This window comes from Phocoena phocoena, chromosome X (genome assembly GCF_963924675.1).
Source record: "Phocoena phocoena chromosome X, mPhoPho1.1, whole genome shotgun sequence".
Lineage (NCBI taxonomy): Eukaryota > Metazoa > Chordata > Mammalia > Artiodactyla > Phocoenidae > Phocoena > Phocoena phocoena.
Genome location: NC_089240.1, coordinates 1,107,805 through 1,120,255, shown reverse-complemented (window position 1 = coordinate 1,120,255; position 12,451 = coordinate 1,107,805).

The following is a 12,451-nucleotide window of genomic DNA, read 5'->3' as shown; positions in this document are numbered from 1 at the left end:
AAATAAGTCAGAGCGAGAACGACAAATGCTGTATGAGCTCACTAATATGTGGAATCTAAAAACTACAACAAAGCAGTGAATACTGTATAACAAAACAGAGGCAGGCTCACAGATACAGAGAACAAACGAGTGGTTTCCAGTGGGGGGGAGGGGCAAGATAGGGGTAGGTGATTAAGAGGTACAGACTACTATGTATAAATAAGCTACAGGAACACATTGCCCCAAATGGCATTATTTCATTCTTTTTCATGGCTGAGCCGTATTCCATTGTATATATGTACCACTTCTTGTTTATCCATTCCTCTGTTGATGGACGTTTAGGTGGCTTCCATGTCTTGGCTACTGTAAATAGTGCTGCTATAAACTTTGGGGTGCATGAATCTTTTCGAATTAATTTTGTCTGGATATGTGCCCAGGAGTGGGATTGCTGGATCATATGGTAGCTCTAATTTTAGTTTTTTAAGGAACCTCCATACTGTTCTCCATAGTGGCTGCACCAACTTACATTCCCACCGACAGTGCAGGAGGGTTCCCGTTTCTCCACACCCTCCCCAACATCTGTCATCTGTGTTCTTTTTAATGATGGACCTCTGACCGCTGTGAGGTGATATCTCACTGTGGTTTTGATCTGCATTTCCCTGATGATTAGCAACGTTGAACACCTTTTCGTGTATCTGTTGGCTGGCTTGGAGAACCGATTTTCAAGCTTTTTCCTAGGGCCGGTTTAGCAATAAGCCAGGATACTCTGCTCCACGTGGCATCTTCTAACCAAGAAGCCAAAAATGGTGTTCCACGAAAAGAGCAGCTGGTTCAGCTCACAACTCAGTATCTACAGAAGCACTTTGCTTTACAGTATATTTTGTTAATGTAGCAGAAGTGCTTTATTTAAAAAAATTATTTAATTCTATAGCTTTTTAAAAATTATTATTTAATCCATTGGCTTTTAAAAATTGTTTTAATTTTTAAATTTCGTTTATTTTTTGCTATCCTTTCTGGTTTTCTTTATTGAGATATAATTCCCATACGGTAAAATTCACCCTTCTAAGCATACAATTCAGTGGTTTTGGGTGTATTTATGAGGTTGGCTTTAGCATATTCGCAGAGTTGAGCAACCACTACCACAGTTTCTTTTTTTAACATTTTTCCGTCGCCACAAAAAGAAACATCTCACCCCTTCGCTGTCACTCTCCAACCCCCTCCCCCAGCCCCTGGCATCCACGAATCTCCCTTCTGTCTCTGTGGACTTGCCTGTTCTGTATCTTTTCTGGAAATGGAATCACACACTGTATGTCCTTCTGTGTTTACTCTGTCAGTGAGCATCACATGTTCCAGGTCCATCCACATTGTAGCCTGCGTCAGAACTTCACTCCTTGTCCTGGCTGAGTCGTGTTCCACTGTGTGCATGGACCCCATTCTGTCTATCCATCCATCCCTCCATCCATCCATCCAACCATCCACAGATACTTGGGTTGTTTCTACTTTCTGGCTGTTGTGATTAGTGCTGCTACGAACATCCATGTACAAAATTTTGCATGGAGATATACATTATATATATGTCTTTGTTTCTCCTGGGTATATTCACCAATGTATACACCCAGGAGTGGAGTGGCTAGGTTATACAGAAGTTCTACTTTTAACATGTTGTGGAGCTGCCAGACTGTTTTCCAAAGTGTCTGTGCCCTTTTCCATCCCCGCCAGCCATGTAGGAGAGTTCTGATTTCCATCCACATCCTTGTCAACACTTGTTATTACCTGACTTTGATTTTAGCCATCTGACTGGGTGTGAAGTGATATTTCACTGTCATTTTGGTTTGTATTTCTCTAATGACTAATGTCACTGAGCATTTTTCTTAAGTGCTTATTGGCCTTTGTGTATCTTCTTTGGAGCAGTATCTCTTCCGATCTTCTTCTAAGTCCTCTTATAAAGGACTTATAAGAGTCCTTTATATATTCTAGATACATGTCCTTTATCAAATATATGATTTCCAAAATATTACTTTATTTTTAAGCAAGTTTACCAAACTGAATGGGGAACTCTTTAATTTAAAATATAAAAACAAGAAGTTTTTACTTTGTTTTGTTTTACCTTCTAGGAAGGAGATCAATTGAACTATTTTGAAGGGACTTGTTCTGAATAAAAAGCAGTGGAAAATTAAGAAAATTCATCATAAGATCTTAACCTCCTCCAGCTGTTTCTTCCATTCACAAATTTTCGTGGGTTTGTATTTTTCTGTGACTGCTCTCCCTGTAATCTGATTTTTATTGCAGTAAACAGAAAGTGATATATATTGCAATGCTGACCATCTCTGGTAAAATATTATGGGTAGATATAATAAACCTATTACTCTTCCTTTCAAATGGTTTCTTGAGGCATTAAATCTGCTTTCCAAGCCTTTTAAAAGTCCTAATGAATCTGCCAAACACTCTGATGACTTTATGCCATATTCATAAAGTTTATTAACTGCATTCCTGGGCAATAAACAAAGTAACGGGAAGACTCCTGCGCTGGATCCATATTTTGCGATCATAATATATGAAGGTGCTCGGTGGGCTATGAGGAACACAGTGTTCTGCACTTGGCAGAAAACACTCTGGTCAAACTGAACCCATACCCCGCAAGGTCAAGCACCATCATCTTCAGACGTTTGCATGGGGCCGGGACCATGCCTGGCACGATGCTTCCTCTGTTAAAAAATGAGGGGCAGCCATTTCCCTGCTGCATTTTGCATCTGACCTTTCCTGTCTCACTGTTATGTCTTCCGATGATGGGATGGATTTTCAGATATCCTTGGGTCATCCAGTTTCATTCCACAAACATTTCCTGTGCCCTCATCCACTAAGACGTTTCTAAGGAACATGCAACTTGCCTTCCTCATTGGGAGATCCATCAAGCAGCCAACCTTTAGTCTTGAGCGGTATCCAATGACCTCATGACCAGTGGAAACTGATCAGGACACAGAGGGATGAATGAGTTACATGCTGGTAACAGGCGTGAGCTACTGGACAACGGATTATATCAAGGACTTTTAATTTTTTAACCGAAGTACAGTTGATATACAGTATTGTATTAGTTGCAGGTGTACAGCAAAGTGATTCTGTTATATATATATTATATATTCAGCTATACATACATATATTCTTTTCCAGATTCTCTTCCCTCATAGGTTATTATCGAGGACCTTTTAAAGCCCTAGTATCGCCCTTGTAGATTCTGTCTCTATTTTGCCTGGCAATGACAGCTCCTGTGTTTCCAGGATCTGCCCACAGTGACGCCGTAAAGATCTGCGTTGCTCTTGGCAGAATGCAGAGTAGTCTGGGCGATTTACCAGGAATTTGTTCCCTCTTGGAAGGAAACCACTTTTAGTCGGTTAACAACGCCACTGATCTTTTGGAATCTTGCTTGTCCCTCCTCTGCAAAGGTCCCTCCCCCACTTCTGAGACCACCACCCTCTGGAAGGGCAGGATGTGAACTGCCAACCCTAAAAGGGCTTCCATTCCTTATTCAGACGAGGGCTGTCGCATCGGGCAGATGCCACATTGCTGTGGATTTTCAAGGCACTTTGTTCTTCTGCACCCATAGCCTCTTTTCACCAGTGGTAGTGTGACACCAAACTGAATTTTTGCAGTAATAGCTGAAGTTGTCTTTCTTTGTTTTTTTTTTTTTGCGGTACGTGGGCCTCTCACTGCTGTGGCCTCTCCCGTTGCGGAGCACAGGCTCCGGACGCGCAGGCTCAGCGGCCATGGCTCACGGGCCCAGCTGCTCCGCGGCACGTGGGATCTTCCCGGACCGGGGCACGAACCCGTGTCCCCTGCATCGGCAGGCGGACTCCCAACCACCGCGCCACCAGGGAAGTCCTTTTTTTTTTTTTTTTTTTTGACTGGTATTTAAGACCCCACATAGAAAAGTCGTTCCTCGCCATCAAGATTCAGTTTGTGTTTAGAAGCATTCTTAGTTTGGGGCTGACATGTCCACACTGCTACATATGAAACAGAGAACCAACAAGGACCTACTGTAGAGCACAGGGAACTCTGCTTAGTATTCTGTCATAATCTATATGGGAAAAGAACCTGAAACAGAATGGATACGTGTATACGGATAACTGAACCACTTTGCTGTACACCTGCAGCTAACGCAACATTGTTAATCACCTATACTCCAGTTTAAAATAACCATTTTTTAACAAGAAGCATTCTTAGCAGTTTTCTCACGGAAAACCTAACAGAGCAGTTAGGTCCTAATGTAGTTCCTATTTACGAGGTTAAAAGAAAGGAGAAAATAAAGGAAATGGGGCCAGGAACAGAGCTTGGGATGGATGTCCCACGGCTGCCCATCTTAATCCTAATTTTAAAGTCAGATATTACGGCCCCTTTCCCACACTTAGCTGCTGACTCTCGGCCTGTAGATCTATGATTTCAAGATGTAGAATCACAGATGGGAGAATTCTTGTAGATCATCTCATGCGGGACTCGCTGTGGAGGGGAAGAGCCCGACGCTCTTAGAGAGAGACAGGGACTTGGTCCAAGTGAGGGAGGGGTGGGTGTCGCTCTCCCGACCCCATACACATAGACATAATGTTTTTCTGGTATCCCACCTTGCTTTTCTGACAGCCCCATCTGCTTCAGAGTCATCCATGGCATTTTCTTTCTGGCCGTGCCACGCGGCAAGAGGGATCCTAGTTCCCTAACCAGGGATCAAACCCAAGCCCCCTGCAGTGGAAGCACGGAGACCTAACCACTGGACCTCCGGGGAAGTCGGTCCATGGCATTTTTTTTTTTTTTTTTTGCGGTATGTGGGCCTCTCACTGTTGTGGCCTCTCCCGTTGAGAAGCACAGGCTCCGGACGCGCAGGCTCAGCGGCCATGGCTCACGGGCCCAGCCACTCCGTGGCATGTGGGATCTTCCCGGACCGGGGCACGAACCCGTGTCCCCTGCATCGGCAGGCGGACTCTCAACCACTGCGCCACCAGGGAAGCCCGGTCCATGGCATTTTTATCTCTTCCCTTTCAATCGGTCTGCCTTTTGTTCATCCCTCTAATCATTTAACATTGGCTAGGATTTCCCGTACGATGTGGGGAATTGTAGCAGTGAGAGTGGTCATCTTTTTCCCCGAGATGAAGCAAACCCCTTCTAATCCTAGGTGGTGGAGGGTCATGGATGGATCTTGAATTTTGTCGAAGGCTTTTTCTGCATTTATCAAGATGAGCGAATGGGTTTTTCTTCTCTCGCCTGTTCAGATGGAGAAGTACACTGATTGATGTTCAAATAATGAAGGATCTGGAAATGCCCACTATAAACCCCACTTGGTCAGGATCTGTCATCCTTCTAAAATACTTCTAGATTTGGATTTGCTTATATTTTGTTCAGGATTTTCGTAGCTATGTCCACAAAGCATATCCATCTGTAGTTCACTGTCCTTGTAAGGTCTTGGTGGGGTTTTTTTGTAGCCAAGTAATCCTGGCATCTAAGTGAACCGTAGAGTGTTTCATACCCTTCCATGTAGGGAAGATGTTTTGTAGAATTGATGCTGTTTCTCCCTTAAATGTCTGAGAGAATTCACCATTAAAGCCATCCACACCTTCAGTTTTCCTGTTTGGATGTTTTTAACAATGAATTCAATTTGCTAAATAAATAAAGAATAAAAAAAATAAATATAGAGCAATTCAAGTTCTATTTCTTCTTGGGTGAGTTCTGGTAATATGTGAAGAACTGCTCCATTTCATGGAAACTGTTGAATATACGGGTCAAGTTTTTTGTTATTTCCTTATTATCATTTCAATGTCTCTCAAGTCTGTAATGATGTCCTGTATTTTATTCCCAAGGTTTTTATTGTATTATTTCTGTCTCTCTGTGTCTCTCTCTCTTTTATCTATCAATCATCTATCTATATTATATAGAGAGAGGATATATCTATATCTGTATCTATATCCTTATCTTGTTTTCCTTGGTCAGCCTGGGTAAAAGTTTCTCAATTGTATTGATGTTTGCAAAGAACTAGCTTTTGCCTTTATTTATTTTCTCTGTTGTCTTTCCTATTTTTTCTTTTAATGGAGGAAGGGCAGGTTTTTAGTTATTTGTTTTGTTTTTATAAATTTATTTATTTATTTTTGGCTGCATTGGGTCTTTGTTGCTGCACGTGGGCTTTCTCTAGTTGCAGCGAGCAGGGGCTACTCTTCATTGCGGTGCGTGGGCTTCTCGTGGCAGTGCCTTCTCTTGTTGTGGAGCACAGGCTCTAGGCGCACGGGCTTCAGTAGTTGTGGCACGTGGGCTCAGTAGCTGTGGCTCACGGGCTCTAGAGCACAGGCTCAGCAGTTGTGACGCATGGGCTTAGTTGCTCTGTGGCATGTGGGATCTTCCCGGAGCAGGGCTCGAACCCGTGTCCCCTGCATTGGCAGGTGGATTCTTAACCACTGCGCCACCAGGGACGTCCCCCTCTGTTGTCCTTCCCTATTCGATTTTAATGACTTCTTCTCTCACCTCATTATTTCCTTCTTTCTGATTGTTTTGGGTTTCGTTTGATTGCCTCTTTCTAATTTCTTAAGGGAGAACCTTAGATGAATGGCTTGAGAAGTTTCTTTTTTCTTCTACGGCAAGCATTTAATGCCCCCAATTTCAAAGTACTGCTTTAGCTGCACTCCAGAAATGTTTATTAGTTTTTTCCTTGAGTTCAAAACATTTTCTAGTTTCCCTTGAGAATTTATCTTTGAGCCATGGTTATTTAGCAGTGTATTATTTAATTCCCAAACATTTGGTCATTTTCTAGCTGTCTTTCAGTGACCTATTTCAAGGTCAACTCCACTTTGGTTAGACAACATATCCTGTGAGATTTAAATTCTATGACATTAGTTAAGGTATGGCTTATGGTCCAGCAGAGGGTCTGTATTCCCTGTGACGCTGAAAAAAATATGTCCTGTGCCGTTATTCTGTGAAGTGCTCTGTAAATGTCCACTGGGTCCTGTATATTCTCTCCAATTTCCGGTTTACTTATTCTATTGACTATTGAGAAAGGAGTGTGGAAGTCTCCAGTGATGACTGCAAATCTGTTTGCTTTTCCTTTTTGTTCTATCACTGCTTGCTTTCTGTACTTTGGAACCCTACTTTCACGTGCAAATTGTTCATCATTGTGTAATTTTCCTCTATCACGGGTATGCCTCCTTTTTTCAAAGATTCCTCTGTCTGATTATTAATTTACCCACTCCAGCTTTCTTTTGATTACTGCTTGCATGGTTTATCTTTTTCCATCCTGATACATTATATCTGTTTGTATCTTTCTATTTAAAGTGGTTTGGGGGACCTTCCCTGCTGGTGCAGTGGTTAAGAATCCGTGTGCCAATGCAGGACACGGGTTCGGGCCCTGGTCTGGGAAGATCCCACATTCCGCAGAGCAACTAAGCCCGTGTGCCACAACTACTGAGCCTGTGCTCTAGAGCCTGCGAGCCACAGCTACTGAGCCTGCAAGCCACAACTACTGAAGTCTGTGCACCTAGAGCCCGTGCTCCACAACAAGAGAAGCCACCGCAATGAGGAGCCCGCGCACCGCAACAAAGAGTAGCCCCCGCTCGCCACAACTAGAGAAAGCCCACGCACAGCAACGAAGACCCAAGACAGCCAAAAGTAAATAAATAAAAATAAATTTCAAAGAAAAATAATAAAGTGGGTTCGGGACTTCCCTGGCAGTCCAGTGGTTAAGACCCCACACTTCCACTTCAGGGGATGCAGGTTTGATCCCTGATCAGGAAACCAAGATTCCACATGCCTCACAGTATGGCCAAAAATAAAATAAAATAAAAATAAAGTGGGCTTCTTTTAGGTGATGGGTCACTGGGTCTTGATTTTTACCCAATGGACAATCTTTGTCCTTTCCTTGGTATGTTGACACCATTCACATCGAATACCAGCGTGAGTGGCTTCAAAAAGAGAAGAAGGAAAATACTGGGGCCCCTATATTTTTCACTCCATGAAAAACCCCCTTTTTCTGGCTTTTGTACTCAGAGCTGGGGATCCACTTGGGGTTTCGGGTGCCCTTGACACTGTCACCTTGGTCGTGTAATTTCACAACCGGAGCTGGGCTTGGGGCTGAGCCAGAAGAGGAGAAACAGATTAAAAAACAGAATCTTCGCATCTGTTCTGACTCAGACTCCCTTCTCACAGCTGTCTGTTCAGCTGGGTGGGCTTATCTCTTGGAGTTTTTGCTGCCCATGCCTGCTGCCCACTTTCCACCTATTCACGGGTGAAACTCAGAATAGAAAGGAGACTAGAAATTCCAAGAAATTCAACCTCACATTATTGACCGTTGTATTAGCTTGCTAGGGTGGCCGTAACAAATGCCCACCAACTATGCAGCTTAACTGATGGAATTGATTCTCTCTCCGTTCTGGAGACCAGAAGTCTGACATCAAGGTGTCTACAGGGGTGTTTCCTTCCGCAGGCTCCAGGGGGGTTCTGAGCCCAGCCCCTCTCCCAGTTTGCCGTGTTTGCTGGGGATCCTTGGTGTCCCTCAGCTGGTGGATGTACCACTCCAACCTCTGTCATCCCATGACTCTCTCCTCGTCTGTTTCCGTGTCCAGATTTTCCCTTTCTTAAAACGCTTAAGCACCAACCCTACTTCAATAGGACCTGTTTTTAACTAATGACGTCTACAAAGACCCTATTTCCAAATAAGGTGAGATTCCAGATGGACACGGATACTAGGGAGAAACACTCTTCAACCCGGTGGTGTCGTTCCTTAAGTGCTGACTTTCCACCCAATCCAGGGTCCTCAGGCCACTGCATTCTGTGTCTTATCCAATGTTTGTTGGTGTAATCCGTTGAAGAAACAGGCTACTGTGGGCTCTCTCCACTGAGGCCAGTGCTAGGAGTCTCTTCATTCTGCTTTAAAATGGTTTTGAGATTTTATAATAACTTTAAATGGAGTATAATCTATACAAATATTGAATCACTATGTTGTACAACCTGAAAATGATATAATATTGTAAATCACATATGGCCCAGCAATTCCACTCCTGGGCATATATCCAGACAAAACTCTAATTTAAAAAGATGTGTGCACCCCTATGTTCACAGCAGCACTATTTACAATAGCCAAGACATGGAAGCCACCTAAGGGTCCATCAAGAGAGGAATGGATAAAGAAGATGTGGTCCATATATACAACGGAATATTACTCAGCCATAAAAAAGAACAAAATAATGCCATTTGCAGCAACGTGAATGGACCTAGAGGTTATCATACTATGTGAACTAAGTCAGAGAAAGATAAATATCATATGATATCACTTATATGTGGAACCTATTAAAAAATGATACAAATATTTGCAAAACAGAAGCAGATTCATAGACATAGAAAACAAACTTATGGTTACCGAAGGGGAAAGCAGGGGAGGAATGAATTAGGAGTTCGGGATTAACATATACACTCTAGTATGTATAAAACAGATGACCACACTGCCCACCCCCAACTCCACAATTACAGCTTTCCTTCCTGTCACCACAGGCTTGGAACAACTGCATTCTCTGCTCCTGGAGAGGCTTCTCATTAACGATGTTACCCGTTAGTTATGCTAATACACATTATTGATACAATAAGATTTTACTTCTCAATATCATTTTTTAAATAAATTTATTTATTTTTGGCTGCGTTGGGTCTTCGTTGCTGCCCGCGGGCTTTCTCTAGTTGCGGCGAGCGGGGGCTACTCTCTGTTGCAGGGCGCGGGCTTCTCATTGCGGTGGTTTCTCTTGTTGTGGAGCACGGGCTCTAGGTGCGTGGGCTTCAGTAGTTGTGGCGCACGGGCTTAGTTGCTCCATGGCATGTGGGATCTTCCCGGACCAGGACTCAAACCCCTGTTCCCTGTATTGGCAGATGGATGCTTAACCACTGCACCACCAGAGAAGTCCCATTGATTAATATTATTTTTAAGAGAAATAAATCATTTATGTTTATTAGGTGAGTAATAAATATGTAATACGTCATATAAAATCATATGTAGAAGTTAAATAATAGGTATGACCGTTCTGGTAGCAGTGTTATTATTACTATATCATTATTGTCATGGTAGCGGTGTTATTACCCCTCCTCCTCTCATGGTGGCAGGATTACGATTATAACAGCATGATGGCTGTATTACTATTACATATTGTGGTGGCCGTATCATTATTACTACCATCGTGGTAGCTGTATTACCATTGCCTATCGTGATGGCCGTATCATTATCGTCACCATCGTGGTAGCTGTATTACCATTATGTATCATGGTGGCCGTAGCACTATTACTACCATCACGGTAGCTGTATTACTTTCCTCCCATGGTAGCAGGATCACTCCCCCTCCTCCCACTCTCGTGGCAGTGGCATGACCAGCCTCACGGTAGCAGAGTGGCAATGACTCTCACCACAGCACCAGCTAATGTTGCCTGAGCTCTTGCCACAGCCTAGACACCACTGTTCATGTTGTACCTGTAATAACTCACTTCACGCTCAGAATCCCAGAGAGGAATTTCTTATCCTCATCCTCCTTTACATATTGAGACGCCGGGGCACAGAGAGGTTAAGGAACTTCCCCAAGGTCCCCCAAAGAGGAGGCAGTGTAGCCGGATCACACCCTGGCATGTTCTTTTCAGAGCTGGCACTAACCCCACCCCCACCCCGCAGCTTGGATTAACCCAAATGGAGAACCCCGTCCCCAAAACAACCTGGCACCTGCTTTCTTTTCCATCCATCTCCCTCTCTTTCTTTTCTTCCACCTGTCCTCACAGCCTTGCCTCCCACTTACTCCTTAATTTATTCCTTTTCTGAAGGGGTAGGTAGATCTTCGTCTTCCCAGAACTTCACCCCCTGCAGTCAGACCTGTGAATGTAAGTTACTTACCTCCGCAAAGGAGCCTTTGCAGAGGTAATGAAGGTCACTACTCTGCTGGCCTCAGGGAGGTTGTCCAGGATGACCCAGGTCACCCCCACGCGATCACGTGAGCTCTTGGGATCAGAGCTTTCTACCCACTGAGGGCAGAAGAGGAATTCAACTGTTGAAAGCATGAGAAGGTCTTGACTGCTGTTGCTGGCTGTGAGGATGGAGGGGGCCACACGGAAAACCTGGGAAGGAACTGAATTCTTCCAACAACCAGTGAAAAGAGGAGGGGGCTGAAACCCTCATGAAATTACAGTCCCAACCTGTGACTTGATTTCAGTCCCGTGAGGCTCTGACCAGAGAACACATATCTTTCCAGACTTCCGATCTACGGAAACTATGAGATAATGAATGGTTTTTTTTTTTAAGCCGATAAACTTGTACTCATTTGTTACACAGCACAGCAAACTGATACAGCCTCTCTGTCCATGGAGCCTGCTCTCGCTTTGCCTCTGACGAACTTAGGCTGCCTTTCCTTCCCTCCTCCGATGTGAATCTCAGCAGAATCGGGGACTACCTTCTTCTGAGCTGATCCCTGTCCTAATTTCCCATCTCTCTCTTCCACAACTCCTTATTCATCCTTCTGGAAGACCCAGTTTCCTCTCTCTGACTTTTAATTTTCTTCATCATTTTTTTAAGATTTATTAATTAATTATTTATTTTCTGCTGCATGGGGTCTTAGTTACGGCACGCGGGATCTTTCATTGCAGCACGCAGGCTTCTCTCTAGTTGTGGCGTGCGGGTTTTCTCTTCTCTAGTTGTGGTGCGTGGGTACCAGAGCAGGTGGGCTCTGTAGTTTGCGGCACACAGGCTCTAGTTGAGGTACACGAGCTCAATAGTTGTGGTGTGCGGGCTTAGTTGCCCCGTGACACGTGGGATCTTAGTTCCCCGACCAGGGATCGAACCCACGTTATCCCCTGCGTTGCAAGGCGAATTCTTTACCACTGGACCACCAGGGAAGTCCCAATTTTCTTCATTACTTCAGAATGAAGTTCTTACATTTTCCATTCTCAAGCCCTACATCCTCCTCCCTGTCTCTTTACTAGACAATCTCATCTTTGCTCACTAACCACTCTCCAATGGGCATCTCTGCTCAGATTTCTCTCATCTCTACCTCCATATAAACCCAGCATCTTCTCAACAGCTCAGGAAGATGGGTTGAGTCTCCTCAATGGGTCTCTAAACAACCCCCTGAACCTGACCTGTCCTGTAATACCTCTTTCAGGAAGTCCCACTGGGTAAACCAGAACCTAGGAGGCAAGACTTCTAGATGCCATCACACTGAGAGGAAAAAGACGACAATCTTGCTTTCTGGTCTTCTCTTAGGAGGGAGGACACATACCCCAGAAGTCAAACCCATGGGAGAAATCTCCCATAGGATTGCACAGATGGGTTGCATTCCCCTTCTTCAAACAATCCCTATCAAGGGACCAGTCTTGGAGGGCAGGTGGAGGAGGTTGTCCTGGGGTATGGGTTCAGGGGAGGGGAGCAGAGGAAGGGTGAACAAATCAGACATCTCTGAAGAAGGAGTTGGGGCGGGGATTGGGGGGGATTCCA